This window comes from Giraffa tippelskirchi, chromosome 1 (genome assembly GCF_054371585.1).
Source record: "Giraffa tippelskirchi isolate mGirTip1 chromosome 1, T2T-mGirTip1v1.2.pri, whole genome shotgun sequence".
NCBI lineage: Eukaryota > Metazoa > Chordata > Mammalia > Artiodactyla > Giraffidae > Giraffa > Giraffa tippelskirchi.
Window position 1 is genome coordinate 97,556,003 of NC_137275.1, and position 25,301 is coordinate 97,581,303.

The 25,301-nt window shown below is 36.9% G+C and overlaps 1 protein-coding gene and 1 long non-coding RNA gene across 27 annotated transcripts in view; both read right to left on the minus strand.

The window, feature by feature from the left end:
• Positions 1-25,301, minus strand: part of CAMK2D (calcium/calmodulin dependent protein kinase II delta) — a 314,058-nt gene that overhangs the window by 100,835 nt on the left and 187,922 nt on the right. The window lies entirely within an intron of this gene.
• On the minus strand, positions 1,215-8,416 carry LOC145504447 (uncharacterized). Its single transcript, XR_014052209.1, has 3 exons — positions 6,030-8,416; positions 5,341-5,501; positions 1,215-1,734 (listed from the first exon to the last, which is right to left on the minus strand). It is a non-coding gene; the product is annotated as an uncharacterized LOC145504447 (long non-coding RNA).

Here is a 25,301-nt window from a genome sequence, read left to right on the forward strand (position 1 = left end):
GATACTGATGAAAGAAATCAAGATGACAAAAACAGATAGAAAGATATACCATGTTCTTAGATTGGAAGAATCAATATTGTGAAAATGAGTATAATACCCACAGTGATCTACAGATTCAATGCAATCCCTATCAAATTACCAATGGCATTTTTCACAAAATTAGAACAAAAAACTTTACAATTTGTATGGAAACACAGCAATCCTCAAATAGACAAAGCAATCATGAGAAAGTAAAACAGAGCAGGAAGAATCAGATCAGGCTCCCTGACTTCAGACTATACTACAAAGCTACAGTAATCAAGACAGTATGGTTCTGGCACAAAACCAGAAATACAGATCCACGAACAGGACAGAAAGCTCAGAGACAAACCCACACACCTATGGCCACCTAATCTATCACAAAGGAGACAAGAATATACAACAGAGAAAATACAGTTTCTTCAGCAAATTGTGCTGGGAAAACTGGAAAGCTATATGCCAAAAAAAAAAAAAAAAAAAGAAATTGGAACACTCTTTAAATACCATACACTCTTTATTAAATACTATACACAAAAATAAACTCGAAATGGAGTAAAGTCCTAAGTATAAATCTATTATAAAACTCTTAGAGGAAAATATAGGCAGAACACGCTGACATATATCTTTTTGGATCCATTTCCTGTATTAATGGAAATAAAAATAAAAGTAAACAAATGGGACCTAATTAAACTCAAAAGCTTTTGCACAGCAAAAGAAACCATAAACAAAACAAAAAGACAACTCACAGAATGGGAGAAAATATTTGTGAACAATGTGACTGACATGGAATTAGCCTCCAAACTTTATAAAGAGCTCATGTGATTCACTATCAAAAAATAATCAACCCAATCAAAAAATGGGCAGATGACCTAAAGAGACATTTCTCCAAAGAAGGCCTACAGATGGCCAAGAGGCACATGAAAAGATGCTCAACATCTCTAATTATATCAGAGAAATGAAAATCAAAACCATAATGAGGTATCACCTCACACCAGTGAGGTCCCATTTGTTTACTTTTATTTTTATTTCCATTAATACAGGAAATGGATCCAAAAAGATTTATGTCAGCGTGTTCTGCCTATATTTTCCACTAAGAGTTTTATAATAGATTTATACTTAGGACTTTACTCCATTTTGAGTTTATTTTTGTGTATAGTATTTAATAAAGAGTGTATGGTATTTAAAGAGTGTTCCAATTTCTTTTTTTTTTTTTGGCATATAACTTTCCAGTTTTCCCAGCACAATAATCTCCATCATCAAAAAGTCTAAAAACAACAAATGCTAGAGAGGGTGTGGAGAAAACGGAACCCTCCTACACTGTTGGTGGGAATGTAAATTGGTACAGATTTTACGGAGAACAGTATGGAGGTTCCTTAAAAAACTAAAACTAGAGCTACCATGTGATCCAGGAATCCCACTCCTGATTATATATGCAGAGAAAAACATGGTTGGAAAGGATGCATGCACTTCATCGTTCACTGCAGCACTGTTTTACAATAGCCAAGATGTGGAAGCACCCTAAGTCCATCAGTAGATGAAAGGATAAAGAAGATGAGGTGCATATATACAGCACAGTATTAACTCAGCCATTGACAAAGAGTGAAATAATGCCGTCTGCAGTAACGTGGATGGACCTGGAGATGACCATGTTGAATACCAAGTGAAGTCAGTCAGACAGAGAAAGACAAATACCATGGTATTGCCTATATGGGGAATCTGAAAAAAAAAAACAAGATACAAATGAACTTATTTACAAAACAGAAACAGACTCACAGACTTAGAGAATGAACTTACAGTTACCAGGAGGAAATGGTGGTGGGGAGGGATAATTAGGGAGTTTGGATTGACACGTACACACTGCTATATTTAAAACAGAAAACCAACAAGGACCTACTCTTTAGCACAGGGGACTCTGTTCAATATTCTGTAATAAGTTAAATGGGAAAAGAATTTGAAAAAGAATAAATGTATGTAGATGTATAAGAGAATCACTTTGCTGTATACCCAGAACTAACACAACATTGTTGATCAGTTATGCTCCAATATAAAATAAGAATTAAAAAAGAATCCCTGCGTCTTGATTCCTCCAAGCCCCTTCCTGATCTCAGTGATCTCTTCATCCATGCCACACTGAGGGGATAGCACCAGAACACTCATCAGCATTCTCACATCTCTGTGTGTCACTCTTCACCTTACACTGGGTCTGCACTGCTTTTAACACTCCCGACCAATAGTTTCATATTTTCTTGTTTCCATGAGAGTCTGCTTCTAGGAATTTTCCTGTCTCATTCATAAACACTCCTTTTTTTCCCCTAGCGGTCACCTCCTTAAATTTTGACATGGAATAAGATGATCTTTTGTGAAAACGATACTTCCTATGATTCAAACTGGCTTTGCATGACAATGAATATGGAGCTTGGATGTCCCCAAAGCACCTTAAATTCAATTAACTTTATTGTCTTTATAACAAGACCTGCTTCTCCTCCCATATCCCAAATCTCATTTAATAGTACAATGAAGTTAACCAAGCCAACGACCTGGCTGATTATGCTTGACTAACTTTATCCTTCTTTCTCTATCAGTTAACAGAAGTGAAGTGAAGTGAAGTCGCTCAGTCGTGTCCGCCTCTTTGCGAACCCATGGACTGTAGCCTACTGGGCTCCTCCGTCCATGGGATTTTCCAGGCAAGAGTACTGGAGTGGGTTGCCATTTCCTTCTCCAGAGGATCTTCCTGACCCAGGTATCAAATCCGGGTCTCCCGCAGTGTAGGCAGACGCTTTATCGCCTGAGCCACAAGGGAAGCCCAGTTAATAAGATCTGTTAATTTTGCCTTCTAAATATTTCTTGAGTCGCTCTAATATTTTTTTCATTCTTCCTACTGCTGCCACGGTCACATAATCTCTAAACTAGAGAAATGTATCATTTTTGTGACTGGTCACCCTCTTCCATTTTCACTTTTTCCCACATTGCAACCAGCACGATCTGCCTAAAAAAGCAAATATGATCCTGTGACTTCCCTGCTACTAGCTCTTCCATGGCTACCCATTCTCTATGTCTTCTTACTAGGGGCGTTTTGCACATATGGGCCTCAAGAACAATGTCAAGGCATTACTGACCTTCTTCTCTAAAGCTAAGACTCATTCAGTTCAGTTCAGTCACTCAGTTGTGTCCGATTGTGACCCCATGGACTGCAGCATGCCAGGCTTCCCTGTCCATCAGCAACTCCCGGTGTCTACTCAAACTCATGTCCACTGAGTCAGTGATGCCATCCAACCATCTCATCCTCTGTCATTCCCTTCTCCTCCTGCCTTCAATCTTCCCTAGCATCACGATGTTTTCAAATGAGTCAGTTCTTCACATCAGGTGTCCAAAGTATTGGAGTTTCAGCTTCAGCATCAGTTCTTCCAATGAACATTCAGGACTGATTTCCTTTAGGATGACTGGTTGGATCTCTCTGCAGTCCAAGGGACTCTCAAGAGTCTTCTTCTACACCACAGTTCAAAAGCATATAGTTTCAAGACCTTACCATTGCATACACAGACCTCATGGGGTGGCTCTCTTGCAGAGCTCTTTCTATTTCACACAAGTTGCCTTGGACTTCAGCTACATGCATTATATCCCCATGTGTTTTTAATGATTCCCTGCTGATAATGCCTAGATGGCCTAGATTCTGTTTTTCTTCAGTTTACACTTTCTTTAAGAAAGAAGCCCAAGGCTTTTCCAGGAAGGCTTCCCTAAAACCGACTAACAACACACTGTGCTTGTTTGATTTACATTACACATGACACTGAGACCATCTGTTCTACACCTAAATCCCTAACTGTATTTCAAGATCAGGAATGGCAAGGACCATGTCTTATTCATTTTTTTGGTATCTCCTATGCCTAACACCAGAGTCTAACACAATGCCTGAGGTATATTAGTAGCTCAAAAACATTACTTGAAAAAGAAGTAGCTTAATAAACATTACTGGGAAAGAGTAGATGCAAATATGAAATCATTTAAAACAGAGAAGTGGAAGTACGGAGAATTTCTGTTATTAAAATGTTCCTTTAAAGAGGGGATATAAAACTTCTGTCTTTCCAGTCACTTGCACATTTATTTTTTTTAAAACAAGTATTTACCAAGTGTCTATGTATGAGACATATACTAGTGGATGGATATGATGATCCTTAACCTTAAAAAACTAGAAAATATATAACATAGTAGGACATCATCAAGTACAATGTAACCAAACACCCATATGATATGTAAAAATATACCAATTCAAATTTTTGAAGCATAAATGCTTAGCTATTACTATAAATAAGTCAGTGGAAACATCAAATGAAAGTTAAGTTTAGAATCTTCAAAGGAAAAAAAAAACACACAACATTAAACCACAGGATGTGGTCACTCCCCAATCAGACCACAAATATCTTACCCCTAGGTCACTAGATGCAGATAAGCCTATGATTAAAAATGTTTTCAGCCAGTGCCATAGTGTGCTGGTTTGCAAAAGAGAATCAACAGGGTATGGGGTTGGTGATTAGATAGGGTTGTGGTCTGATAAATTTACTCAAATTTAGAAGGGTTCATGCAATTTTTTTATTTTTGGTTGCCACGCATCTGGTAGAATACCTTTCACACAGAAATGATATAATAGATGAACAAATAAATGTGGGCATGCAAGACCAATGCCACTGGACATGATCTCTGCCACCCAGACAACAGATTCATTTAATTTGAATCACTTCTGGGAATGTTGACAAAGAGGAGAGAAGGAGCTTTTCTGAACTCAAGAGTTTTACTTCCTGCAGAACAGAAAAATTTAACAGAGGCTAGTAATGGTTCCCGGATGTACCTCTGGAGGATTGTGTTGTGTTTTTTATCTGATATTCTGAAATACCAGAGTTTCTATACACTTTCCTCATTGTAAAATGTTTTAATCTCTTCCAGTTATCCTGTGAGCTTGTCACATTTTCCTTTCAATATTCTCTTCAGTTCCGACTAAGACAGAGACTCAGTCAGAAAAGGGAAGGATGGATGGAAGGAAAGGTTCTCCCTAGGGAAAATGAGCTGAAGATGCCATATTATGAGTGAGAAATTTGCTCTGTAGTTCTGGCCCAGTAAAAGGAGCAGGAATCCCCTTCTTTTAAATCCCCGTCCTTTCCTAAGCTCTGAATGGTCAACATTCTCTATACGTTTATAATATATATATATATGTATATATATATATATGTGTGTGTGTGTGTGTATATATATATGTATATGTGTGTGTGTGTATATATATATATATGCATATATATATATATACAGTTCATTCCAAAAAGTCCAATTTACCTTCTGAAGATGACACTGAAGTTTTTCTCTCTTCCTCACCTGCCCTTACTCAAATCACTATCTTTTTTTGTTGTTGCTGTTGAACTCCTGCAGTATCCATTTCCCCTGCTTCCATTCTGGCCTCCTATAGCTGCTTCACCACACTACTGTGAGACAGAGTTCTGTAAAATGAAACAGATCTTTAATGTCCCAGCTCTAAGCTTTCCAATGGTTTCTCACAGCACACAGTACAACAGTAGGTCTAATCTGAACTGTGGTGGAGAAGACTCTTGAGAGTCCTTTGGACAGCAAAGAGAGCAAACCAGTGAATCCTTAAGGAAATCAACCCTGAATATTCACTGGAAGGACTAATGCTTGAGCTGAAGCTCCAATACTTTGGCCACCTGATGCGAAGAGCTGACTCACTGGAAAAGACCCTGATGCTGGGAAAGATTGAAGGCAGGAGAAGAAAGGGACGACACAGGATGAGATGGCTGGATGGCATCACCGACTCAATGAACATGAGTTTGAGTAGGCTCTGGGAGATAGTGAAGGACAGGGAAGCCTGGCGTGCTGCAGTCCACGGGGTCACTAAGAACAATTTCCTTCTTTGGCCCTCAAGGCCTTTTGAGCTCTGGCAGCATACCTATCTTATGCATTACTTTACAACCCTGTCCCCAAGTCCTTGTTATATTTTAAGCCACACTGACCTTCCTTTGACTCCTCACTGAGGTCATTCTTAGAACTGTGCCTGTTGCTTATTGTGGGTGGAATCTCTACTTCCAGATCTTCTCAGTCTTCGGGCTTCTGCTCCTCACACTGCACCGTGGCCCTTCCCTGGTCATCCCCTTCAAGTCAGTCATCAGCCTCCAGTCACTTACCATAGATCATCCAGTTTTCATCATAGCACTAAAAAATGATCTAAAATTATCTTACTGGCTTTACTTGCTTATTTACTTATTATCTATTTCCTCTTTCCCCAACTACTACAACATAAGTTCTGTCTCTTCCATCACTGTATTTTCAGGGCTAGGAAGAACATATGCATATAGCAAGTATGAAATCTCTTGACTGAATTAATTAATGAATAATCAGATTCACTGGTGTTAAGATTAGTCAATGAGAAAAAAAACAAATCAGAGCCAAAGAATGAACATTATAGCAAATACAGGATAGAATTGAAATTGGTTAAAATAACAAGCTTAGAAGCTAGCCATCTTGTGTTACAACTGAGGCCTGCTAAGTAGCTATCACTGTGACTTAGTAAAGTTACTTAACCTCTCTGAGCTTTAGTGTCTTTACCTATAAAATGACCAAAAAAATAGTCCCTAGTACTGTTGATGTAAACATTAAGGAGTTAAAGTAGTTGAAGAAAACAAACAGTATCAGGTACAGAGTAGGTACCCAATGAACATTAGTTATAACGATTATCATTTCAATATAGTATGTCCACTTTTGTTCAGTTCAGTCGCACAGTCGTGTCTGACTCTTTGTGACCCCATGGACTGCAGTACGCCAGGCTTCCCTGTCCATCACCAACTCCCAGAGCTTGCTCAAACTCATGTCCATTGAGTCGGTGATACCATCTAAACATCTCATCCTCTGTCGTTCCCTTCCCCTCCCACCTTCAATCTTTCCCAGCATCAGTCATTTCCAATGAGTCAGGTCTTCACATCAGGTGCCCAAAGTATTGGAGTTTCAGCTTCAGCTGATTTCCTTTAGGATGAATATTCAGGACTGATTTCCTTTAGGATGGACTGGTTGGATCTCCTTGCAGTCCAAGGGACTCTCAAGAGTCTTCTCCAACACCACAGTTCAAAAGCATCAATTCTTTGGTGCTCAGCTTTCTTTTGGTCCAACTCTCACATCCATACAGGACTACTGGAAAAACAATAGCTTTGACTAGACTAACCTTTGTTGGCAAAGTAATGTCTCTGCTTTTTAATATGCTGTCTAGGTTGGTCATAGCTTTTCTTCCAAGGAGCAAGCATCTTTTAATTTAGTGGCTGCAGTCACCATCTGCAGTGATTTTCAAGCCCAAAGAAATAAAGTCTCTCAGTTTCCACTGTTTCCCCATCTTTTTGCCATGAAGTGATGGGACCCAATGCCATGACCTTTTTTTTCTGAATGTTGAATTTTAAGCCACCTTTTTCAGTTTCCTCTTTCACTTTCATCAAGAGGCTCTTGAGTTCTTCACTTTCTACCATAAGGGTGGTGTCATCTACATATCTGAGGTTACTTATATTTCTCCCAGCAATCTTGATTCCAGATGGTGCTTTATCTAGTCTGGCATTTTGCATGATGTACTCTGCATATAAGTTAAATAAGCAGGATGACAATATACAGCCTTGACGTACTCCTCTCCCTATTTGGAACCAGTCTGTTATTCTGTCTGGTTCTAACTATTGCTTCTTGACCTGCATACAGATTTCTCAGGAGGCAGGTCAGGTGGTCTGGTATTCCCATCTCTTTCAGAATTTTCCACAGTTTTTGTGATCCACACAGTCAAAGGTTTTGGTGTAGTCATAAAGCAGAAGTAGATGTTTTTCTGGAACTCTCTTGCTTTTTCAATGATCCAACGGATGTTGGGAATATGACCTCTGGTTCCACTTTGGTTACTATACAGCAACCACATAACTAGGCATCATTGTATGGGTATCAAGTTTATAAATTCAGAAGTAGAAGTAGTTAGCAGCAGATTGACACTCAAAGTACAAGGTTAATAAATAGAAAATATACTTATATTGTGGATAAATGTCTCATAATTTTTCTTGCAGTAAAATGGTTTTTCATGGTGGTAAAAAATGCATAACAAGAAAACTATTCTTTCAAGTATTTTCAAGAGTACAATCTATTGGCATGAAGTGCATTCACAATGTGTGACCATCACTACCATCCACTGCAGAAGCTTTTTTTGGGGGTACTATTTTTTGTTTGTTTGTTTAATGGGTACCAGAACTCTGTATCCATGAAACAAAATCTCCCTACTGCCTTCTCTCCCTTGGGCCATGGCAACCTCTAGTCCACATTCTCCTCCTATGAATCTGCCTATTTTAGCTACTTCATATAGGTGGAACTATATAGAGAACTATTTTTCCTTTTGTATCTGGCTTACTTCATTTAGAATAACATTTTCAAAGTTCATCATTCAAAATTTCATTTATATTTTAGGCTGAATAATATTCCATTATAAGTATATAACATACTTTATTCATCTGCTTGTTTGATGTTGGACACCTGAGTTCTACTTTTTAGCTAATAATACTGTTATAAACCTTGATATACTAGTATCTGAGTCCCCGCTTTTAATTTTTTTGGGTAAATAATGAGAAGTTAAATTGCTGCATCATATGGCAACACTATGCTTCATTTTTGAGGAACTACCAAATTGTTTTCCACAATGGTGGCAGCACTTTACATTTCTGCCAGTAACACACAAGGCTCCCTAATTCTCAATGGCCCTGACAACACTTGTTGTCTCTTGTTTGTTGTTTCTCATACAGCCATTTTAGTTGGCATAAAGTAGTGTCTCATGACATTCTGATTTGTATTTCCCCTAAACATTAGAAATGCAGAGCATCTTTTTCATGTGATTATTGACCACTTGTATATCTTCCAGGAATACTAAATACAGTGTCATTAAGATTTTACCCTATATTTTCTCCTAAGAGTTTTATTGTTTTAGCTCTTGAATTTAGGTCCTTGATACATTTTGAATTCATTTTTATATATAGTGTAAGGTAAGGGTCCAACTTCATTATTTTACATTGTGGATATCTAGATATGCTCTAGTAATTCTGGTATGACATAGGAAAATGGTTCAAAGGCCATTAAAATTTTCATAGGTCTATAAAGATTCCCAGGTGGCTCAGTCATAAAGAATCCACCTGTCAATGCAGGAGATGTGGGTTCAATCCCTGGGTTGGGAAGATCCCCTGGAGTAAGAAATGGCAACCAACTCCAGTACTCTTGCCTGGAAAATTGCATGGACAGAGGAGCCTGGCAGGCTACAGTCCATTGGGTCGCAAAGAGTTGGACACAACTGAGTATGCACACATGTGCTAAGAAATCTTCAAGTTTCTATCCATTTATCACTATGGGACATTCAAATATTACAAAAATACGGCTATGATGTTTTATTCACTATAATCAAATTAATTTTAGGGAAAGAATATTATTCTTTTTTTTTTTTTTAATAAATTTATTTATTTTAGTTGGGGGCTAATTACTTTACAATATTGTAATAGTTTTTGCCATACATTGACATGAATCAGCCATGGGTTTACATGTGTTCCCCTTCCCGGACCCCCCACCCACCTCCCTCCCCATCCCATCCTTCTGGATCATCCCATTGCCCTGGCCCTGAGCCCTTGTCACATGCATCGAACATGGAATGGTGCTCTGTTTCACATATGACAATACACATGTCTCAATGCCATTCTCCCAGAACGTCCCACCCTCACCTTCTCCCTCAGTTATTCTTTTTTATGAAAAGACTTTAAGTATTAATAATCATCCTATAGAAAGACAAAACAATCAAATCCATTTTGAGATGTTTTATAAGAAGCAACGCTATCAACTAGGAGAAAGGCATTCATACTTAGAGTAGCACAAATAAGTATAAGGAAGAAATGAACAGCAAATATTAAGATGAATACCACCTAGAAACAATCCAATAATAAGATTTAGATACCCTGAATAACATTCAGAAATGTTTGTCATCCACAGGGTGCAAGTTAGACTTGGTTGAATTTTTGTGCTACCATTTATTGTTCTCAACCTCTCTATCATTTGTAGGTCAATAGTTATTTTGGGTTTACATATGATAAAGCTTATTAATATACACAGCAAACTACTTTGCATATATTAAGAGCTCAACAATGTTATCTATTTTTATTATTATTACAATGTTAGAAAAGCACGGACTTTTTCTGTGTCAACCATCACTACCTCTTGCTTCTATTCTAGATGCATGAATAGAGATTTACAATAAAAAAGCTTATTTATAAACCAAGTAGAATAAATTTGTGTGAAGGAAAGATTTAAAAGAGTATTATATCTTGTCCTAAAAAAAATACAAGGAACCATACATTTTTGGAACTTTTACCTGGTCTATAATTTATTCCACTTGCCTTATTTAGCCAGAGACACTATGACACAGAGAAGATGGTACATCCAAGGACATACAAATAGGCTATATATTTATAATAAGCAACCTTATTATAATCTCAAGGTTTCAAACTTTCACACTTTCTTTCTGGTCAGATTATCACAATAAAAGAAGTATAAAACTCAAATGTCTGTATCCCCAGAGATCCATCAATACAGAAACATACAAATGGGTATCCAAGCTTGATAATTATAAACACATTACTTCATAGCACAAGAATTTCATTTTTCCTTGGTCCCACCATTGCTACAATTTTTTTTGTATCCAAAACTACGTATCTGGATCTAGATGCCTCTTTCTCATTATGTTCTTTTGTTTTTGTTAGACCTATCAGCTGCCAAGAGACAAGCAGCTTGAATGGCTCAAAACAATCAAATACCTGAGACATGGTCTTTTGAAAGACCAGCCTAGACTTGCTTCTTTTGGCCCACTTTCTGTGTCCTTACCGGGAAATATACATACTTCTGCTCCCACAGCTGAGGAACCCAGCTGGTGGCCAACTATCAAATGTGCCTTTATGCTCTGAGGGTATTTTGCAACATTTAAAGACATAGATCAAGTTTATTAAACACTTGGCTTTGCTGGGTACTTTGAACATTTTCTTACTTTCTTCAAGCATCTTATGAAGAAAATAATATTTGATTTATTTTAGAGATAAAAAACATGAAGTTTGGTGCATATAAGTTGCAGAAAATGACATAGCTGACCTGGGACCAATAAATGGAGCTTAATTTATGTAGCAAGATCGTAACCAATGCTTATTGTATCCTACAATGAATTTACTTAGTTTTCACCATATACCCAGGCATGGGTTCTTAATCTGGGCCATATTATATCTAAAACTTCTTTTATATCAACCATAAATTATATTTGACACTAGAAAAAATATAGAAAATAATAAAAATGAAACAATTGTGAACTCTAAAATGAACATTAGACAGAGACATTATATATCTTGAAAGCTTGAGCCAATGCCAAAAATAAAATTTCAATGTCTGAAAAAGAGAAATCAAAAAGTAATTACCAGCGTTCTGCTGTAAACAAGAGTCCTATACAGCTTTGCTCATGTTTCAGGAGGGAATTTAGTTTTGATAAATGGACATGTAAAGGTGACTGCTTAGACTGAACTGTGGGTGTTTTGCCTTTGAGGGTTAGGTTGACAATTCAACACCATCTCTTCTGCATCCCACCTTCTGACTGGGAAAGCGTCTAGGTTTCAAAGGGGCTTCAGGTCCAGTGACCCTGTACATACGACAGGTCTTTGTTCTCTGCAACCTGTATTAGTCCCCTAAGATCTTCAAAGAAAGGCATATTTAAGACCTAAGAAACTTGTACATCGGGTTGCTTCAAAGTTGCCTTGGAGAAAGTGCATCAGACAATTGAAAAGATTTCAGATTAAAATCCTTATAGAAATAAAAATAAAGATATACTTTGCACTTTTGTATATATGAACAAAGAAAACTAATTGTTCTGAGATCTAGCCTCTGAATACTAACATAAAGAGTGCCAATTTTAAAAAGGCTCATAATAATAGGAAAAGTACATTCATTAGAAGTTTATGATTTGCACTAAAATCCTTTCCTTTATTAAATTTATTCTTTTAAGTACAAAGTTCAAAACTGCTAACAGTTCATCATCTAAGTTGACAGGGAATTAGAAAACTCAATCTGTAAATGTTCATAATAAGTTAATAAAAAAAGTCCTGAAACTACATGAAGTTAAACCAAATGATTACTTTTCCCAATGGCAGTCACAAAAGCAGAAATGACAAGTAAAAAAAAAAAATCACTTTAATATTTCAATTGTTATTCATGGATAGGTTTCTGATTTCTTTCCATAAAATCTATGTAGAGGTGTCTTGTGATATGCATGTAGACATACATACTTATGTATGTCTATAAGTCTAGCTATCTGTATTACACTTTTTCTATGGAGATGCTAGTTTCATAAATGTTATTAACAGAACACAGGCTGCACTCAAGAAGTGGGAAAACCCATCTGGATGCAATAAATTCAATTAACTAAAAATATGTACTTGAAAAACTTCAAGAGACCACATTAACCTTCCTTAGGTGGAAAGACATGTTTTCCCCAATTGCAACATAATGATTTTACTTCAAAATAGGTGAAAATCAGGACCACCAAACAGTCCTTAAATAAAAACATAAAAATAACAGTCTCAATATCTATTATTTAAAAAAAAAAAAATCTTTGGCTCTAGTATCCTTTAAGAGATGGTGCTTTCTTACTCTCCACAGGATGGCTTACTAAACCATATACATTTACATATGAACTGTTTTACTCTGAATGTTGGCAGGTAAAGGAAAAAGTGCCTGAAAATACATCATTAGTTGACAAGGACTGGCTGAACTTCAACTCTTACTTTTAAAATGAAAGCTTTCTGAAACCATTTAAAAGATTCAAAAAGCATAGCAAAAGTGGCTGTAACTCAGACCAAGAAAAGGATGCGTACAATATTTACTGGTAGCAATTTCAATCTGGTAGGTTGAGATAAATTTTTTATTAAAATGCACACACACTAATTAAATTGATTTTATAAAAGGGAACCGGATAGTCTGAGGTGATCTTTGGAATACTAATTTGTTCAGAGACTATAATTATGTTTCTTGATTTGCCTGAGCATTTTAGTATTGACTTCAATTCTCTTCTTTTTGGAAAAACACAGTATATGAGGGCTTGAAGGAGTTACTAACCATTTCCTCAACTGAATTCTTCCCCTCTTGGCATATCTTGGATATTACAATAAAACACACTAGGACTCTGAAGAACCTGCCAATGAGAGTCAGGGAAACAGTGAAGACTTTGGCTCAGCCACGTAATGGACAGTGATTCCAAGTATAACCTTTAGACACTGTATGCTTAAGCAACCAGAAGCTTCCAGATAATAGAGAGGCTTTGTAGAACTATATACATTTTCTAACTCCCACCTCTGAACTGATGTAAACCCAAACTCACTCTTCCCTCCTACCTCAGGCAAAGAAGTCTCCCTCCTTTCAAAATTAGAGGCTTCAAATGTATTAGTTTATTCCCGCTTTTTCCTTCGGAATCTTACTCTTCAGTTTCCCCTGATTCTCACCTCTTTTTTCCTGGTCTTCAATGTCCCCATCTTCATTGATTCCTAATTAGCCTATAATGAGTCTTCCAACAAAATCTGTCTAGTCTCATCTTCTCTCCCATTATTACTCTCTCATCTTTTAACTAGCTCCAGCCAATGTCTCAAAGACATTTCATACTGTACATAAATTTATTCATTTTAATCTACATCCTCATAATGGACCTACTATTTACATAGCCCCCACTGTAGTCAAGCCAAATTCCAGTTTCTTTCTTACCACGGCATTCAGTGGTTTACTATGTTCTGCTCAACTATAGTCCCCAAACACCTCTGGACTTGATGCTCTCCTCTCTACTCTGTCCCAAAGTTAGAGCTTCACTGTATCTCATGCAGACTAGCAGACAGCTTTTTATCTCTAAATTCATCTCTACCTTCTACAAATACATTCTCCACATTTCTGTTATAGTTACTGTTTTAAAAAGCAGCATGACCATGTTAGAGTCCATGAATAGTCTGTGAATAAATCATAAAGTTTTAGAGTCCAGAAAGCGCTATTGAGATCATCTATTCTAGTAAGGAACAGTGGGGTAATATTTCTAATCACTAAGAAATCTCCATTAGAACGCAAACATCCTGATTCCTCACTGCATACATATTAAAGCTTATTTCCAAGACTGAGACTTAGTTTATAAGTTGAGACAATTCTTTCTCACTTTAAATAGAATGCAATCAGGTAGTGCAGTGGTAAAGAATCCATCTGCCAAGCAGGAGATGCAAGAGATGTGGGTTCGATCCCTGGGTTGGGAAGATCCCCTGGAAAAGGAAATCGCAACCTACTCCAGTATCTTTGCCTGGAAAATTCCATGGACAGAGAAGCCGGTGGGCTACAGTCCATGGGGTCACAAAAGAGTCAGATAGACTGAGCACCAACCGTTAAGTGCTTGGATCTTAGGAAGGTTTTGACAAATGTGTTGTCACTAAACAAATCTCATTGAGAACAATCTTTCTCTCTGTTGATGTCAATGGAAAATCACTGAGACTACTTGCCAGCTCTCAAATTCTGTTAAATATGCATTCAAAAATGGCTAGAGAGCATTGTAAATGGAAACAATAACCTGATAAGCAGCAGAAAGATGCTGTCATTCACCATGATTAGATTTGAGAACTTCACAAAGGTTTTTATAAGCCCAGTTCTACCAGGATATGTCTTCCTTTGTCAACAGCATATGGTGTGATACATAGGTGGAAAGATTTGAAGGAAAAAAATAAATGGAGCATCTGTGCACTCATTTTTTCAAGTTTTATCAGCCAATTAGGTTTTCTACAGTAATATTTATAGCCTCACAAAATTCAGGTAATAAATGTACTCATTTTTCCCTTCTGGAGAATGTAGGTTATTAAACTATGAAGTAAGGGGGTATATTCTATGCATTTGCTGTTTTAAGGAACTTAAAAAGAAGGGTAATTATTTATTTGAAGATTACCATCCACTACTTAGAAAGAGAATAGACAAGACTAATGCTATGTGCCTGTATGCTAATTGCATTGTTTTCATGCAACAAAATGTAAATCAATAATCAGAGAAATGCCTCATTTATTCAGCATCATTAGGAGTGAGGATATTCAAGTTATTTTTTCAAATAATCAAAAAATTACTTCTTTAAGTTCCAAAACAATTTTTATGGGTATATCAAAATATAATTTAAATATCTCTGAATTTTTAATTTAAATATTGCTGATATTGTTCAGCTGCTAAGTCATATCTGACTCTTTGTGACCCCATGGACTGAAGCCCTCCAGGCTCCTCTGTCCATGGGATTTCCAGGGAAGAATACTGGAGTGGGTAGCCATTTCCTTCTCCAGGGGATCTTTCCAACCTAGGGATTGAACCCACGTTACCCGCATTGGCAGGTGGATTCTTTACCACTGAGCCACCAGGGAAGTCCCTATTTTAAATATACAACACATGATCTTTTAATGACTCAGGATCATAATTAGGATTATGGAATTCTGTGTTCTCTACAGTATGTGGTGCTTAAGAACTACAGAGGTGAGCAGAAAAATTTACTCCTGCGCTAAGTCCTCTCAAACCATGATGATGTTCTGGCTCTTGTTTCTCTGTTTTTTATTTTTTCCTCATTTATAATATGCTTATTTCCTCGTTCAGTTAGGCAGTCAGCTCTTTTTCTTCTTGTTACTGCAATCACTCTATCACCTATTACTCTTTGGTCTGTACATCTCCCCTTCAATTTCTAGCTTCTAATTATTAGAGGATTTGGATGTTACATTATTAAACCTGTTAAGATATATAAAAGTCCATATGTTCTTATGGAAAATCTAATATTCTTTATAGGAAAAGAGTGCATGTATTTTAATGCATATGCTTTTTGACAAAAATTTTGGTCACATTAAATATTTTTCTTGCTTACTGACTTCCTAATACATGGGAATATGGAACATAAACTATATGACTTTTATTTTTGAGAAGCCTTGCAGGTCTCTAATAAGTATCTTCTAACTAAAGTAAAAAGATACCTAGACATCAGCTACTAAGTCCTTTTAATATTTTAACTTTTCAAAAAAATACAGAATAGAATAAAAAGCTACATTCACAGCTTCCCAAAGTTTAATTGTGGCAACACCTTAACATATCGACGCGTTTGCTTTCAACCTATCTTCACTGTCTTTATTTTAAAAAGAAAATAATAATTGCTCCATTATTTTCAGAACTCACTCAGTAGACATGAGTTTGAGTAAGCTCCAGGAGCTGGTGATGGACAGGGAAGCCTGGCATGCTGCAGTCCATGGGGTTGCAAAGAGTTGGACACGACTGTGCGACTGAACTGAACTGAACTGATTTTCAGAAGAGCTAGATATGCTCAGTACAGAGAATTAAAACAATGCAGAAAAATAGAAAATAAAAAAAAGAAGGAAAAAGTTATTTCAAACCTACAAACTAGAAATTGCATATGTGTGAGGGCATGTTCATGTGTATACGTGGAAGAAGATAAACTGATGACAGAAACAAAGACATTTTAAAAAATGGGATTCATCTGTTTATTAATTTATAGGATATCATTTAATTAAATGTGAAAGAATAGCAGTAATCAAATTGAATTTTAAAAATTGTTAGCAGGTATATTTCTTAAAAGATCTATTTTTTTAAAAAAGAAAATTTTGAAAAAAACTAAAACTAGAATAATTTCTAACTACATGTTTAGTTTAGTTGGCATCAACTAACTCCCTGGTTTCAATGAGGGATGAGGGTATTAGCATTCTCATGCTTCTTCCAAATTCTCCTCTATAACTTTGCTATTTTGTTAATTATATTACAATTTTTAAATTGTCTGGATTTATATATTTACATTCTCTTGGTTGCCAATTATTACCAAAATTGTTTAACATTCACGTTATCTCAGAGAGGATTAAATGCTCACAGCCACATCCTTTACAGTTTTTTCATTCATGAATTCATTGTTTAATTTTTTAAGCAATTCCTCCAGCTCTGTAATCCCCATCACATCCTTAAATACACACACAGTACGAGTTCAGTGAATTTAGTATTTTTGGAGTATTTTTAATGTCGAGAATTTTTATCACTGTCTTTTCCCTTTGATAGTATCTTGCTACCTGAATGTCTAAAGAATTATTTTTCTTACAAGTGTATCAGCTTATCTAGGACACATCTCAAATTCATGTTCTGATTATAAATTTCCTGAAATATACTGTGTTTTTTTTCATATACAGATTCAATGCTTCATTTTAAAGAATTCCTCCTATATTATATGATATATTCCATATTTTGGGTCTTCCATTCAGGGGCACAAATTACACTTATGTTGAATGAACTTTAGCTGTGTTCCATACCTATAAGATTTTTGAAAGCTACTTTATTCTCATCTCTTTCATTCATATACACTATCATTATCACAAGTGATATTACTATGTCACTAAGACAATCTGGGGTTTATCCATTACCTTATATTTGGTTAGTCACTTAATCAATAATGATTTTCATTTGGTCCTCAATTTGTTTCCTCAGATGTATTATGATATATCCCTTTTGTCTTCTAGTCTTTGGGATCTGACTTTATTGAATATGTGTTCTTATTAGTTTCTTCTTGATTGTGAAGCAACTGTGAGATTTTCTTTGGGCTATCTGGGTTACAGTTTTTCCTTTGGATTTTTTGGTGAACACTGTATTTATTTCATTTAACTCTAGCAGGTTTGTATAACTGTTTGTACATGTGCTATGCTATAGATGTATTTTTTGTTTTCTTCATTCTGCACATGCTTGGTTTCAGTCATGGTCTTGCATATGCTCTGAAAGACTGTACCTGATTTGAGTTTCTCTCTGGGCTTCCCTTGTAGCTCAGTTGGTAGAGAATCTGCCTGCTGCAAACCCGTGGCTGATTCATGTCAATGTATGGCAAAAACCACCACAATATTGTAAAGTAATTAGCCTCCAATTAAAACAAATAAATAAATTAAAAAAAAAAAGGATTCTGCCTGAAATGCAGGAGACCTGGGTTTGATTCCCTGGGTCAGGAAGATCCCAGGAGAAGGATATGGCAACCCACTCCAGTATTCTTGCCTGAGAAACCCCAAGGACAGAGAAGCCTGGCAGGCTACAGTCCATGGGGTTGCAAGAGTCAGACACATGACTTAGTGACTAAACCACCACCACCATTAATAAGACTGGTACACTTTTTCTCCCACTCTGAGCTACTAACTGATGGCTGATTTTGGTGCCTCACAATCCTACATCTTTCCATAGCTTGGGAGACTTATATGGAGAAGAGGGATGTAGTTTGGCTATGTGGTGGGTATTCTTTAGTAGAATAATACTTGGACTCTACTCTAAGTAGATGCTTTCTACCCGAGTCCAACCCACCTCACTGGGGAAAGATATTCTGCTTCAGTGGAAAGATATCCTCATACTTTGGATCATTTTCCCAGCAGTAAAATGCCCATTCAATTATTATCCACATCTCCTCTTTCATTCATTTCTAATAGGTCTCTGCTTCCAGTGCTTAGTCAAAAGAACAGAGAGATACGGACCCACAAAGTGTATTTCTCTACAAACGAGTGTTTGTGAGAACTATCAGAACTGACTCAACTCAGCGGTACAACTCTAGAAGTACAGAGAGAGGCTAAGAACTAAGCAGCGCTATACTTCTCTGTTCCAATTCAGAACTGTTTGTTTTTTAACTGGAGACAAGAGTTTCCAAAAGATTGCTTTAAGGTATGGCTTATTAGGGCTTCCCTGGTAGCTCAGTTGGTAAAGAATCTGCCTACAATGCAGGAGACTGGGTTCGACCTCTGGGTCCAGAAGATCCCCTAGAGGAGGGCACGGCAACCCACTCCAGTATTCTTGCCTGGAAAATCCCATGGACAGAGGAGCCTGGCGGGCTACAGTCCATGGGGTCACAGAGTCAGACATGACTGAGCAAGTAACACACACACACGGCTCATTAGTTACTGATTCATATTAGTTAAAAACAAAAAAAAATGTTTAGCTCGTTTTGCTTATTTCATAGGTATTGAGGGAGAAGGGGCAGTTAGAAAGGGAGAAGGGGCAGTTATGCTGTCATTTCAATAACATACCTTAGTGTAGAAAATTTAATCATGTAACGAAAGAATTTTTCCTAGAGCTAAAGATAGAATTTAAAAATAGAAAGATGAATCCAAATTGTTTTTTCTTCATTTTTCTTAGTTTTCAAAAAAAAAAAAAGCTTATCTTCTTAACTGAGAAATTTAAGAGGAAATAAGAGTTAAAAGGCTATTTTCATGTCAATTCACATCTTCCAAAGTAGTGAAGAATAATTTGAACAGGTTTGTCCTTGCCTTTCACAGAAGCAACATCGAGCTATGGTTTGCTACCACTGATAAATGATGATTTAGTTAGCACTGCAATCATCCTTCAGTAAAGCTGAGCTCATCTGGAGAATGAAAACTAATGTATAAAAATAAAATCTTAGAAAATAAAAACTCCCCAGAACTTCCCTGGTGGTCCATGCTCCCAATGCTGGGGGCCCAGATTCGATTCCTGGTCAGGGAACCACAGCCCACGCGCCACAGTGAAGATGGAAGATCCCACATGTCGCAGCTGAGGCCTGGGGCCACCAAAGACATAAATAAACTCAAAACACAAAAACAAACCTCCATGCTCTCACAAGTAGGGGGCTCCTCTTACATTTAACTATGGAAGCAAAGGACAAAAAGCACGCTGGATAAATTAGAACACAGGTCTGAGTTTTGTGTGCCAACTGTTTATATAGGTCAGTTTAAAAATATATTATTCTATTGAATGTTTCTAGAGATAAGAGTGCTGAAGACAATCTTCTCTGTAGGCAGGAACATCTACACAGTGGTACACAATGGGCCCTAGAACTGCTGCATCATTTCCAGTTTTAGGGGGCCCTTTTCTCTGTCAGCACACCCATTTTCAAAGCAACATCAAGCTCTCCTTTTTACTTCCCCTGTATCAAGTCAGCATTTTGGAAATAGTCTGCCATTTTCAAATGGAAATTTAAAAAAACAGAATTTTCATTAAAATATTTACTGAAAAATATTATTTAATGAAATATTTCATTAAAATATTTTAAAAAGTCAACTTCCCAAACTATAGGTTTCTCATCCCAAGACTCCCAGCTGACAACACAGAAGAGTTTTTTTTTTCATCCAAGTTTCTTGTCCTTACACACATTTAAGGCCATATTTGTTAATGGAGCTGCTTAAATAACTATTGGGTTTCCTCCTCTCCTAGGTCCCAGGATCCACAATGAAAGACACTATTTTATTTTCCAAAACAAGGGAGTAATCTTCTGATCATTTTGTTTTATTTCAAGGCCAAATACCATGACCTCTTACTAAACTTTTTTGCATTCAAATTTGACACACTTAGCCAATTTAAAAAGCAGTAGAGGATGACACCTTTGATGCCCTAATGAATAATCTAATGCTCTTTTTTTGGTTCTTTAACATTTGGGATATTCTATAATGTCACAGTTGATAAATATTATCTAAAGATATAATTTATACACACAGTTGAACATATATAGAAATGGTCTTTCAGGGCATATTCATTAATTTCTGTAACATACAGGCATACCATAAAAGATAAAATAATAAATTTAGCACTGGTTTTATAATAATTACTAGTTGCGAGACTGACTTCAATACATCTTCTTAAACATGGATATAACCTTCTCTCTAGTTAAACAAGAGATTCAGAAAAATAATTAAAATTGAAAAATGACCTGATAATTTCTTCCTTAGCTCTAATACACTAACACACTTTTTGCTGTGGGTAAGAGGTCAGAAGAAGATCTGTTTGGGCTAAAATTCAGGTGTTAAAACTTACTACTGTAAAGCTGTAAGTAACTTACTTAACTTCACTAAAGCTCATTATCTGTAAAATAATGATAACAACAACCACTTCATCAAACTGTTAGGAGAATGAAATGCAATCTGTATTCAAGGCACTGAGTGGAGTGGCTAGCACATATTAGGCACTTAACTCAAGTTGGTTATAATTAACTCTTAAAGCTACACTCCAATCTCTAGAAAAAAGTTTTTTTTAATCTTGTTTTGTTTTCAAAAAACTTTCACCCAGTGTGAAAGTAGAGGTAAAATGGTTTCCTCACAAAGAGAATTTTATTTAAAAAGGCTAAAATCGATCACTGTGACTCTCTTTTACATTTTTGTATCTAAATAACTTTCCAGAAAAGAAGAAAAGGTACTTGACTTAAAAAAAAAAAGTTTGAAATTTCCAAATGAAAACTGAACTGACAGAAACAGCCCAGACTTCTGTAAAATTCTTCTTTCTTATTACCAGAGACATTTATTTCAGAACTATAAGTGGTATTTTATAAAAAATTGGTGTTTGTCTATACTTGTGGATGGAGAATATAATATGTAATTGGGTAATGTTCCTGTCCATTATATAAAAACCTTGGAACTTCCCTGGTGTCTCAGACTGTAAAGAATCTGCCTGCAATGCATTAGACCCGGGTTCGAAGATCCCCTGGAGAAGGGAATAGCTACTCACTCCAGTATTCTTGCCTGGAGAATCCCATGGACAGAGGAGCCTGGCGGGCTACAGTCCATGGGGTCACAGAGAATCAGACATGACTGAGTGACCAACACTCTCACTTTTCTTCACTATATAAAAACCAGAACTCACCCTCGCTCTTAGGCATACTCACTTGCCCAATGACTTTTAAAATGTAAACCCATGGCTGATTCATGTCAATGTATGGCAAAAACTATTACAATATTGTAAAGTAATTAGCCCCCAACTAAAATAAATAAATTTATAAAAAAAAAAAAAAAAAAAATAAAGTGCAAATACGGACTCTGGCCCCAAATCTATAAGAACTTACAGTTTCAGACTCTGTCTTGGCTCCAAATTCAGGTCGACCTAGCTCCAGTTAGGTGTCCACACCTAATCCAATAAACTGTGTCCAAAAGGACAGAAGCATGTGGCATGCATAGCGGCTCATGCTGAGGTAGAGGGAGGATTTGTTCTCCAAGAATACAATGAGAGTAGGAAGAAAATTTGTAGATAACCCATATAAACACACAAAGCATTTATATCTAGGACACATGCTTCCATTTAGTATAGCTCTCTTTGACCTGCATTTATCAAGTTATAATTTGCATATGGAAAAATTCATCCTTTTTAGTGTATAGTTCTATAATTTTTCATAAAGGCATATAGTCCTGTAACCATTCCACGTGATTTGGACAGAGAAATTTTCCACCATTCACTTTTTTTTTTTTTTTCTTGGAAGAAAAGCTATGATTCACTTTTATCTAAAAATTCTCGAAGAATCTTTCTTCCCTTTAAGAAACAAGCCAATAAGCAGCTATTACGTAGGGCTTTCATCCACACAATTTAGTCTTTAAGGGATGACATAAAAATTGTATATATTGATACTGGGACTCAAGTGATTGGATCCTAAGTAAAATGAAACAAAGGCTATTTCTACTCACAGCCTACTTCAGGCTGTTATTTACATAAATACTGAAGAAACTACCTTAAGACTTCATGAAACACAATGTGTAGGAGGTCCCATTCTCTAGGGATTGACTGAATGCCTCTCAGGTAGTTTCTCTTTGGCATACATAGTACTTATTGTTATAAGTTTAGACAATGTCTGAATTTAGACTACAGCTTGCTGACAAATATACACTATCCCATGGCACTCTGCCAGTGGAGAGGTAGAAAAGCTTGGGAGATAATCAAAGGTCATAGCTTTATTTAACATCATCACACACCAAACAGGAAGACAAGCATTCCCTATTGGGACAGAGACAGTGTGTCCTCCAGTGACTGCTCAGCCCTTTAGCAGAGTCAAATCCTGCCTTTAAAAGGTGGGGCTCACCAAGTGACCTAAAACAAGTCTCATCTTTCAGCAAGGGCTTCTAATTTTAAATTGCTGCCATGCTAAATTTCATCTTGAGTATCTCCCTGAGTTTCCACCCAGTTTGTTCACTGGTTTTAGACAAGAATTTAGACAAGAATTTCCCAGGACTGTGGATTTCAGTCTTTATTGTTTAACGCACAGCCTGCATGGGATACAAAGCAATACAAGATGGTTAAGAATTTGAATGAAAGCCTCATATACCTATTTTGAATACGTATCATGGGTATACATAAGTTAACTTACAAAAATTCTTACCCCTGCTGATATCACTGTGATAACAAAATCCGCTAGGAAGAAATTCACAACAAATACCACTGTTTCCTAGGGGTCAAGTTAGAGGTACTATTTAAATACTATTTAGAAGTGCACTGCAGCAGTGTTATGGGTTGCTTACTTGGACTCAATTGGTAAAAATGAGTAATATCACATGATATGAAACTCAACCCCTCTAAAAGGCAAGGCTGCAAGATTCCTCAGGATAACTTTGCTCAGAACTAACGTGTCTCCAGTACTACTGCCAGTGGGAAAATTCAATTGATACTTACCACTAAAGCATTTATGACCTGAAATGGAATCATTTAAGAGAAAATGAAATCTCCAGTTTTATTTGCTACAGCTAAACTTACTAAAGACAACAGTACAATCAAAATATAGTACAAGAGACATAGTTCATACAATCAGCTATCCATTCAATTTTTTTTTCCACGTGTTACAGAATCCGGAGTCCAGCACACAGATTTACCTCACCTGAGCACGCATTTTATTCTAATTGTGGACAAACCTCCCAGTGGCTCAGTGTACAGTGCAGACAGACTGAAATATCTGAATCAGGGCCACCATCACTCAGAGGTGGCATGCTACACATGCCTGGTATGTACCTAAGAGAAGCGGGAGATATTAAGACGAGGTGGCAAGAATACACAAAGAACTATACAAAAAAGATCTTCATGACCCAGAATAACCATGATGATGTGATTCGTAACTTAGAGCCAGATATCCTGGAATGTGACGTCAGGTGGGCCTTAGGAAGCATCACTACAAACCAAGCTAGTGGAGGTGCTGGAATTCCAGTTGAGCTATTTCAAATCCTGAAAGATGATGCTATGAAAGTGCTGCACTCAGTATGCCAGCAAATATGGAAAACTCAGCAGTGGCCACAGGACTGGAAAAGGTCAGTTTTCATTCCAATCCCAAAGAAAGGCAATGCCAAAGAATGCTCAAACTACAGCACAATTGTACTCATCTCATACCCTAGGAAAGTAATGCTCAAAGTTCTCCAAGCCAGGCTTCAGCAATACGTGAACTGTGAACTTCCAGATGTTCAAGCTGGTTTTAGAAAAAGCAGAGGAACCAGAGATCAAATTGCCAACATCTGCTGGATCATCAAAAAAGCAAGAGAATTCCAGAAAAACATCTACTTCTGCTTTATTGACTACGCCAAAGCCTTTGACTGTGTAGATCACAACAAACTGTGGAACATTCTTCAGGAGTTGGGAATACCAGACCACCTGACCTGCTTCCTGAGAAATTTGGATGCAGGTAAGGAAGCAACAGTTAGAACTGGACACTGAACAACAGACTGGTTCCAGATCAGGAAAGGAGTACTGTCACCCTGCTTATATAGCTTATAGGCAGAGTACATCATGCAAAATGCCAGGCTGGATGAAGCACAAACTGGAATCAAGATTGCCGGGAGAAATATCAATAACCTCAGATATGCAGATGATACCACCCTTATGGCAGAAAGCAAAGAAGAACTAAAGAGTCTCTTGATGAAAGTGAGAGAGGAGAGTGAAAAAGTTGGCTTAAAACTCAACATTCAGAAAACTAAGATCATGGCATCGGGTCCCATTAATTCATGGCAAATAGATGGGGAAACAATGGAAACAGTGGCTGACTTTATTTTATTGGGCTCCAAAATCACTGCAGATGGTGAATGCAGCCATGAAATTAAAAGACACTTGCTCCTTGGAAGAAAAGCTATGACCAACCTAGAGAGCAGATGAAAAAGCAGAGACATTAATTTCCCAACAAAGGTCTGTCTAATCAAAGCTATGGTTTTTCCAGCAGTCACGTATGGATGTGAGAGTTGGACTATAAAGAAGGCTGAGTGCCAAAGAATTGATGCTTTTGAACTGTGGTGTTGGAGAAGAGTCTTGAGAGTCCCTTAGACTGCAAGGAGATCCAACCAGTCCATCCTAAAGGAAATCAGTCATGAATATTCACTGAAAGGACTGATGTTGAAGCTGAAACTCTGATACTTTGGGCACCTGATGCAAAGAACTGACTCACTGGAAAAGAC